Source organism: Mesitornis unicolor, unplaced genomic scaffold (genome assembly GCF_000695765.1).
Source record: "Mesitornis unicolor isolate BGI_N332 unplaced genomic scaffold, ASM69576v1 scaffold3173, whole genome shotgun sequence".
Lineage (NCBI taxonomy): Eukaryota > Metazoa > Chordata > Aves > Mesitornithiformes > Mesitornithidae > Mesitornis > Mesitornis unicolor.
The window spans coordinates 3,384-12,789 of record NW_010172441.1 but is presented as its reverse complement, the minus strand read 5'-3'; positions in this window follow the sequence as shown (position 1 = coordinate 12,789).

Below are 9,406 nucleotides of genomic sequence, written 5' to 3'. Positions count from 1 at the left end.
CTGCTGAAAAAAACCTTATCTGACCCATTTGACCATCCCTAGCAAACCCAGAGAGATGCACATAACTTGTGTTACATTGATGCAGCAATCGTTGAATGTTCCTCATGTCCATTTGTCAGACGAGACAGTTTAATGTGATAACTGGAACAGTGAAGGTTAACGTCCAGATTTTTAGACTTCTCTTTTCAGAGGTGCAATTTGTACACGCAGATTTCATCTAAGCTTTGGTAGCTGCAAATAGATAAATAGAGGCAAAAAATGTAGATGGTTAGTTACTGAAGTTTTTGCAGCAAAACAGAGGGCTATGAATTAGCCTATGATTTGTGCCTCCATTCATTTCCAAAAAAATAAAAGGCTATTGGCAGAGTAATTAAGTTAATTATTTTGCCCATTGGAAGAATGAAAGACTTTAGCAAACGAAGCCCTAAAAGTTTTGTTCTCATGAGCCCTGTCCACAGTTCTTAGCAAGTTTTGTAATGGATTTTATCAGCATTAGTGCTACCTGTCATAACTACATAATTACAGCACCTAATTATATTATTACTTATTTACTCTAATTATGTAATTAGATGTAATTGGTGCAATTACATAACTCCTCAATCAGCTGAAAACTGCTCCAAAACCAGCCTGTGTTCATAAGAGTAAAGGATACTGCCATGCTTTAGACCACCTCCCTAAAGCTAAGCAGTCTTTGGTGGGAAATTAAAGATTCTGTTCTCCTGCCATTGCGGGTCCTAATGACCATAAGCCTTTTATAACGCATTAATATCTTAAAAGTATTCCTTTACATCTTGTTTCATCTGTAAATGTATCTCTCCTGAAAGGCAAATTCCTAATCTTAAGTCCTCTCATGAGGCTACTCAAGATCCCAACACCTCCACTGAAATCAAAAGCAAAATTCCCATCAACATTATAAGGCTGAAGTAGAAGAGACAGATTGAGCAACACCAGCCTGAAATTCTGAACAGTGATTTTCTTATCTTAACAGTAAAGTTCTTTTAAAAGCACTTTCGTGTCACAGCAATGACCTGTGACAAAATATTTTAACTACTTTGTTTTAAATATTTTGAAGGTATGCTTTTTTAGATTTTTCTTTGTTTTAAATAATTAAATAAAAGTATTTACCAAATATTATGGCCGTTTCCATGTCATGACGAAAAATGCATTCCCCATTTTTAAAAAATTCTAGTTGTTTTGGTTTTGTTTGCTTTTTTTTAAATACTGAAGTTTGAAAATTGATCTGAATTTAGTGCTCCCTTGAGCTGGTGCTGTCTTCATCCTACCTCCAGCCTCGTGTTTTTGCCATATTTTGCCATTAGATACCCAGAAGTATGCATTAAATTCAAAAGCAGCACTGGGAATAATGCCAAATGAGCCACTGAGAAGTCTCACAATAGTTGTCATTCTGCCCATGCTGCGTGCTGGATGCCCTTTTTTTCCTCGGCATCCTCCTCTCTCCTGCCTCGCTGCTCTGCGTTTTGCCATGCTCCCACCTCGGGAGCAGAGGTATGATGTGAGCCGTGGCAGCACGTAGCTGTGACCCTGCCAGTGTCGCAGCAGGGACAGGAGACAAGCTCCCTCCTGGAGCCAGAGCTGCTTGCATATGGTCCCTGGCGCACTCGCGGTGGCCTGCAAAGGGATTTTTTTTTTGTTTTAGCCAGCCTCAGCAGAAGTAGCTGACTGTCAAAACAGCAAAAGGGTGAGCCAAGTGAAGCCTGCAGAGCCCAATATCTGTGCATTGAGAGCCTGGCTGCCTGTCCTTTCACACCATGGGGCAGTGAGAAGTTGTCCCAGGGTTAGTTAGTGAATGTAAAGTCATTTTGCTGATGTCAAATTCTGGTGCTCACCCCCAGCCTGATGTCCAGCATAATCAGTGGCCATCCCCAAGCCAACCATGGGGAACCCCCCCCTCTAGAGGAGGCAGGTCCAAAGGAAATACAGACAGACGAGGTGAAGGCAGCAAAAAAAGTGCCATTAGGAAAGGGGAAGAGCGTGCTGGTGGCAGGCAGGCGAGAGGAGAGGGGTTTATGGAACAAGCTGTTCTTTACTGCTGTCATTTTTTGTCAGAGAATGTAATAAAATAATATCTACTAAGAAGGCTGTTGACCTCGGCTCTTAAAATATAACTTCTTTCGAGAAGGGAAAAAGTTGTGACATCCAGGAGTTTTCTCTTTTCTGTCATCTTTTTGAATTTTGGAGGCAAAAGTTCTCCCTGCTAATTTTTATCTCTAGTCTACAGATACTGCTCCTACATCCGAGGATTGCTAAACACAGTACAGGTAGAGAGAATGACCTAAACTAGAAAAATGTCAATCCAAAATAGCATGAATTCTGCAGAAGGGACACTGGTTCTCAGGAAGACACTCTCAGTGTTTTTCACATGCACTGTGGTGATTCATCCTAGACAATTTAAGTTTCCTCCCCTAGATGACCACCCTACCCTTCTTCTGTTGCAGTTAACCACAGCAATAGCAGAATGGGGAGGACAGACAAGTGATGTGTTTGTTCGTTCCTGAGCTTCTGCAGTTTGCAGCCCAGAGTACTAATGTGAAAATTGATGACTGTGGAAGTCATGCCAGTCTGAACCGCTCTGGTTGAGGAGAGGACACAGCGCCGATTCTGCTGCCTCTTTATAGGTGGAATAATATCAGCAGGGAGAAAGGGCACGCAGCTGACAGAGGTGACCCCTTTGACTGCTATAGCTACATCTGCCAGGGACGGTGAGCTGCGGTTCTTAAACTGGCTCACTAAAAATAAACTGTGTTTTTAAGGCTTCTTCATTATCATAAATTCTGGTTCAGCACTGAGTTTCTGATCTGGCAGCTCCTAGAGTTGAAAATGCTTACAGGACTTGTGCACGGAAATGCTCTGCTGGAGTGGGGCATGGAGTTTATAACTTTTGGGATGCTAATAATGCTTGCATTGTTAGGACTAATTTATTTTACTTTTTAAAACTGGCCTTCTTCCAAAAACTAGCAGATGTTATCAAAGCAAAGCTTGCAAGGATGAGATGTATGTACATATCATTAAGCTATGCAACTTTTTCTTAATTAGTTTTAAAAGACTAATACGATGCATGTCACATTATGAGTAATTACTTACCATGGCAGTAATACCAAGAGCACAAAAGCTGGCTGCTAAATAAGATCTGAGGTCTTTCTGACAGGCTAATTTCCTAGGAAATACAACATCGGTTTTGTCTGCAGTTGGGTTTTCATAAAATAAGCAATTAAAGAAATATGCCTAAATAGATTATTTACTGCTCCCATTTTTTTGTTGTGCTCAAAACAGAAGAGCAAGCAAGCGAGCACACAGCTTTCTCTGTCCTTCCAGATGGACACAGGCCCTGTGGAGAGTTCAGAGCTTCCATTTAGGTGCATGAGGTTTCAGAAAAAGTCCTTTTTCTGCATCAAGGCCTGCCTCAAATTCACAGAGGGTCTCAGAGCTATCAAGTGGTGATACAGAGTCACTAAAATAGAGCTGGAATTGTGCTTCGCACAGGTTCAGTCACTGCTTGGGTCTATGAGAGGAGGTCCCTCTCTCAGTGTTGCCCAGTTTTACATTTACAGAATATATTGAGGCATTGTTGGTTTTCCTGCTGTTAGGTACGGAATTATTTGCCTATTGTTGCTTTTCCTCTTGTTAAAAAACAATGTTCCTTTCTGTAGGTAGTCCATTGCTATTTTTGCTTCTCTGTACAATTTTGCTTCTACATTATTATCTTAAAGAAGTGCTGAACACCTCCCTCTTCACTTCATAAAATAAGCAATTACAGTAACATGCCTAATTAGCTGATTTCCTGCTCATTTGTGTGTTTCTCAAAGCATGAAAAGTTCACATCATGTGAGGACTTTGCATCTTTGCACAAAGCTCCTATTCTACGAGACAGCTGAACATCTTCTTTTCTACTTCAAGTGCTCTGCATCTTCCGGAAATGGACTTTTTGGTCCACCATAAATAATTCAGTTGGGCTGCTTGGCTAAATGATGTGTGAGGTATGGGTAAATAAAGGGAAAGTTGGGCTTCATTTGGTGCCTCATTGTAAAAGCTTGAGGTTTTAGTGGCTTTAGGCTTATATACATTCTTTCCAGGCAGGCAAAATTAATCCTGCCTCCTTAGAAATGAAGCCATTATAGCTGGAGCGGGAGAAAGATTGGTATCAGTGGCAGGTGCTGCAGCACAGGCAGATTTGCTGTGTGTAGTGAGGGTGTGGAGATAACCTTCATCCCCATAGCTGGCTTGGTGAGGGAATGGCCGTGCCATTGCACAGTTTCCTTCATGCCTTCATGCTCAGCCTCTCACGTTCTTATTAACTCCTAAAGGGACAAGTCCCAGCACCAACACAACCCTGGCTTTTTTCTGCTTTCCTTTGAAATAACTTATGAATACAAAACTCTAGTGTAATTGAAAGGTACAGAATGAAGACTAAAACTTCCCAAAAGTATATTCATTGAGATCTGAGGTTCTTCCACCCTGAGGTCTGAAATCAGTGGTTTGATACTAGCCAGCACTAGGCTTTTTGGACCCTGTGTTATTGTGGCTTGGTGTTAAGTTTTGGTTGATTTCCTCTGTGTTTTAAAGATTTGGCCACCTGTCTGTTGACCAGTATTTAGGCTTCAAAGACTGATTTTGCTATAAAGAAGGGTTTTGCCTTGGTAATACAGTGTAGTCACAGCCTCCTTGTCTTCCTTCCAACTTCAATTCGTTCAATTTGCAAATGAAAAAGAAATGAGCTGGGTTGGGTTCCTGTTTATTTGTTTGCTGCTGACCTTAAAAAACTCGAGGAAGGGTCTGGACATGAGACTCTGTTCCTTGAAACTTGCACACCCCCACGAACAGGAGTGGAGGGGTTCCAGCTGGAGCACCCTCAAGCCGAGCAGTGCTGCTGGCAGGACATGGGCTGCGGTTCCCTGCTGGAATCCACTACTGCCTTGACCTGCCAGAGACTGGAGCTGTTAACTTTCCAGGCAGCTTGCAAAAGCCATCTTTTATCCCTTTGTTAAAGAAGCATGTGGCCTGAGATGGATCTGTGTGTGGGCAGACGTTTGTTCTGCGAGTTCAAATGATGGAAAGGCTCTCCAAGGCACTGGATAGGCACCTACTGTTGCACTTAAAATCCTGGCAGTAACAGAGCCTTGATTCTCTTGGGATTGGCTGTGTATGGCTTTGCCTAATGAAACTGAACCTTCACTGGGGTCATGAATAGTGATAAGAAGTTCAACACCAGAGGGATAATGTGATGGGTCGATCCCAGAGCATATAAACCGTATTAATTTGATTTTGCAGTATGGGAGAAGCAGCAAACAGAGAATGCTTCAATGCTGTTTGGGAATATTATTGCAACATTTGAAAACAATTATTGTTCTTTGTATTACTTAGCGGTGCTAAGCTTCTGGCTTCTTGAATGGAAAAGAGACTCCAAAATTGTCCACAACCAAGGCAGATAACTGCAAATGCTGAGGAAAGGAAGAACTATGGGTTTGCTCAAAGACATAAAGGCAATCTGTAAAAGAACAGGGAGATGAGTCTGAGGTTGTTGCCTTACCAAGGAACACCATTTAAAAGTAAATAAACGTAACTTTGGACACAAAGAGAGATTCTGCAAGAAGTAAAACAGGGAAAGGCTACAAAAAATATAGTTCTGGTTCTGAGTTCTCACAGTTCAGAGGCAGCAAGTTTTCGGGGAGTTGGGTGCAACATTAGTGTGAGCTTGTTTTGCAAGGTTTTACAGATAGGATGAATTTGTTATTTATTTTCTGTATCTGTCATGGGAAGAAAAATCCACTGCCCCATATTATCCTGCATGGATAAGTTTCCAAATTTGTATAACTTCGGTCTCACATTGTGCCATTTATCTTTTGGGATCAGCTTTATGAGATTTGGGTCAGGTTTTCTATTTGATTGCAAGGCTAGTTCACGGAATCTTCTCTTTCTAGCGTGGTGGATATGTGTATGGTAAAATGCTAAGATTGCATCATCTTTAATAAAAGAGAAGATATATAGCCTAAAGAAATCAGATTAGCTGTAGAGAAAGAAATCAATCAGGTTGGCAAATTGTATCTGTGGGACAAAGTGCAAAATGTTTGTTTCATACAGTATTTATTGAACAAATTTGGTGAGAAGATGGTTAAAAATGCTCTACAGGAAAAAAAAAGGGAACCATTTTGTTCAATTTAAATGACATTGATGTATTTTTTACATCATGAAGTCTTGCAATATTACCAACAACAACCCCTGATAAAGTACTTTACACAATTGCCTCACAGGGCATTTTGAGATAAAAGTACATATCGGAGATTGTAAATTGGCTGCATCCAATTTATATATAATGGAACCCACTACAGCCATCCTATGAAATTCAATAGATCAGGAATCACATTACACTTCTGTGAGTTTGGGGTAGTAGGTGCTTTAAAGAGTCTCCAAAACAAACAGGGAACTTTAAATCATATTTAATGAACCCTGTGTATTTTATACACATGTGATTAAAATGTTTTGTCTCTGTTTTTTATTTTGCTGGGTGCTGCTGAAGGGAAAATTGTAACTCTAGGTTTGTGAAACCGATCATCTGCTTGTTCTCAAGAGAAAATGCATTTTAATTGAACGGAGCAAACCATATTTAAATGCTGGGCTGAAAAAACCAAAGATCTGTACAGAGGATCCATTTCAATATTTTCCTAGCACTGCAAGCAAGAAAGCTAAATGAAAATGTAGTAGAGGCAGATAAAAGTTCACAAAGTACCATGGTGGTTTTTTCTTTTATTGATCTGTGCTTGCAGCCTCTGAAAACAGTGCACAGTAGACACAAAGCTGAACGAATAGACGTTTGACCTTGAGGGCCTGGTTTTCCTGGTTCCTGCCTATTTCCCAAAGGGAACAAACAGAAGTGGTCCACACTTCCCAGTAGCAGGTGGCACCTTGTGGGATCTGCCTCTCATCGAGCCACAGCCACAGCCACACCTGCCACAGAGCCGCTCCTTGGCCATCGTGCCTGCACAGGCAAGGAGCTGTGCTCGCTCTGCAGAGGAACGTACAAAACCCATGGGCAATCATTTGGACAGGGCAAGCGATTTGAGAACAGCTTGATAGTGTTCAGGCCTGTGAGGCTGAAAGGTGGCCATTGCTTGGTGGTGTTTTATTAAGAGACTCTTCAAAGAGAAATCTAGATCTTTTCCTTCTCCTCGACTGATACATGTACTGAATAGATGCATTTATGAATGTGTATGCTATACGTATAATCTTATCGTTGCTTAAAAAACCAGTTCTCTACGGCCCATTGGTGATGGGTAATAATTCTTATTCATTTTAACAGAAAATGTTGTTCTTTAAATTGCCCTTTCGTACTGCACCGTGTGCAAAATACATCAGAGTCAAAATGGGCCCAAAGCAGGAACATTCAGATCAGGATTCAAAATGCCTCTACTCTGGCAGTATCCTAAACCAGAACAATTGCGCTGCAATCAGCAAAGCTCTGCCTGTGTAAAGCTGAGAACAAGGTCAAGTCCTGAGCCTCTGGAAAAATGAGTCTCCAGCTGAGTCTTTGTATTTCCCAAAGATTCTGTTACACCAAATTGAAGCTAAAGCTAGGAAATGGACAGTACTTGCAAAATACAAGGTGACAGGGCCAGAGAATTAAAGCTAAATGTGAAAAAACCCATAAATTTCAACAAGTACGTGCCTGAATCCTGTGCTACAAAAGTTATCAAGTAGAGGTCATGGTTTGGAATTAAACCATGGGGTTAGAACCTGATCCACTGGATCAAACCAGCACTTACATTGACAAAAATGGGTCAAAAACTGTGGCGTCCTTACCAGCTGAATGGTAAGTATGTCTCTGAGGAGCAGACAACATCTGTGTCCTCAGCAGTGGCATGATACTGTAGGGTATGTTTACATTGCAGTGGGATTAGCAACATTGGCTTTTGTCTTGAGTTCAGTAGTGAAGCACACCTGCTGGCATGTTTTGCAAAAGAAAATCAATATTAAAAGAACAGGAGAAGAGGGGCTTCAGCGTGCCAGTGCAGATGGTGTGGCAGGGCAGTGTGTGGGTAGGAATGGCGAGGAGCTGGAGAAGCTCACTTTAAATGCAGTCAATGAGAAGCAGAAATACCATTGCTATGCAGCGAGGCATGAGCCAGTCCGGCAAATGAATGGTGAATTTGCTGAAAGGATGTTGAGGGCCAGCAGAGGAAGAAGAGGGAGAAAGAAGAGAGCTGGAGGCAGTGGTGGAGCTGCCTGAGTAGCTCAGACCCCTCTCCTGTGACAGGGCTGCCCTACATGGTGCAGCACTAAGAGGGGCCGCTTTCAGAGCTGAGCCTGGGGGGTTCAATAGCAGCACCGCAGTGAGCTGCGAAGGAGGAGACGGAGAACTGCCAGGTGCCTCAGCGCAGAGGCTGCCATTGCATTACGCTGTGCTTCCCCCACTGAGACAGCTGGAACTAAACCAGAGCCTCCCATGCTGCCACTAAAAGGGTTCATTTTTTTTAAGGACATGTGCACTTAATGTCAGAATATTGAAACCATACCCACGTGAATAAAGTTACTAAGCCAGTGATTCATTGCTGTTTCAAATCTCTATCTAGCCACAGTAAATTTCTGCTCAGTAGTGACAGTCTGTGTCCACATGCAGGCTATGATTTACGGTTCTGCGTTTTGTATCAACAACATCTGTTTAACGAAAGAAAAAAAAATAAGCCAAGAACATTTATTTTCTAATCTTTGTACCAGATGTTGTTTCGTTATACACAAGATCCAGGGATTATATCAGAAATAATTGAATTATTTTAAATGAATAATCCAAAGTGTTTTTCCTAAAGAATGTCCTGTAACCACTAACAACATAAAAACATAGCAATGTGGAAAAATAAGCTCATATTTTGCAAAAATCTATAATTATATCTGTTTTAAGGGCACAAATATTAAGCAAAAAATCCTAGCTTCAGATGGTAGTATTGGGATTCTTGAAGATTTGCAGAGGAGAATATCAGTTCTCAGGGTTATGATAGAGATAAGGTGGCAGAGAGCGATTGAAACAGCAGAAGAAATCAACAGTTGAGAAATGAATCGGTGCTGCAGGGAAGGGAGGACACGAGAAGCAAACGTGGCTTCAAGGAGAGCGGTGCTGGGGTGGGACACGAGCTGAGGCCCTCCAAGCACACACAGAGGTTGCACCATGCTCTCCTCAGTCCATGGCCGGCTGTGGTCGCTGCGCACCTGCAGGCCCCTGGCATTCCACCTGGAGGGTGGCTCCACGGCACAGTCTTAGCAGATGGGTGACAAAGCTGCTTAGTTCAGTTCCTACTTATGGTCTCGACTGTAAAAAAATATTTTCATGATCATTTCCATCTCTTGGGGGTAAATGCCAGGTTCCTTAGGTGTGTTTGATAAGCAGCAATTTTGGGGTGTT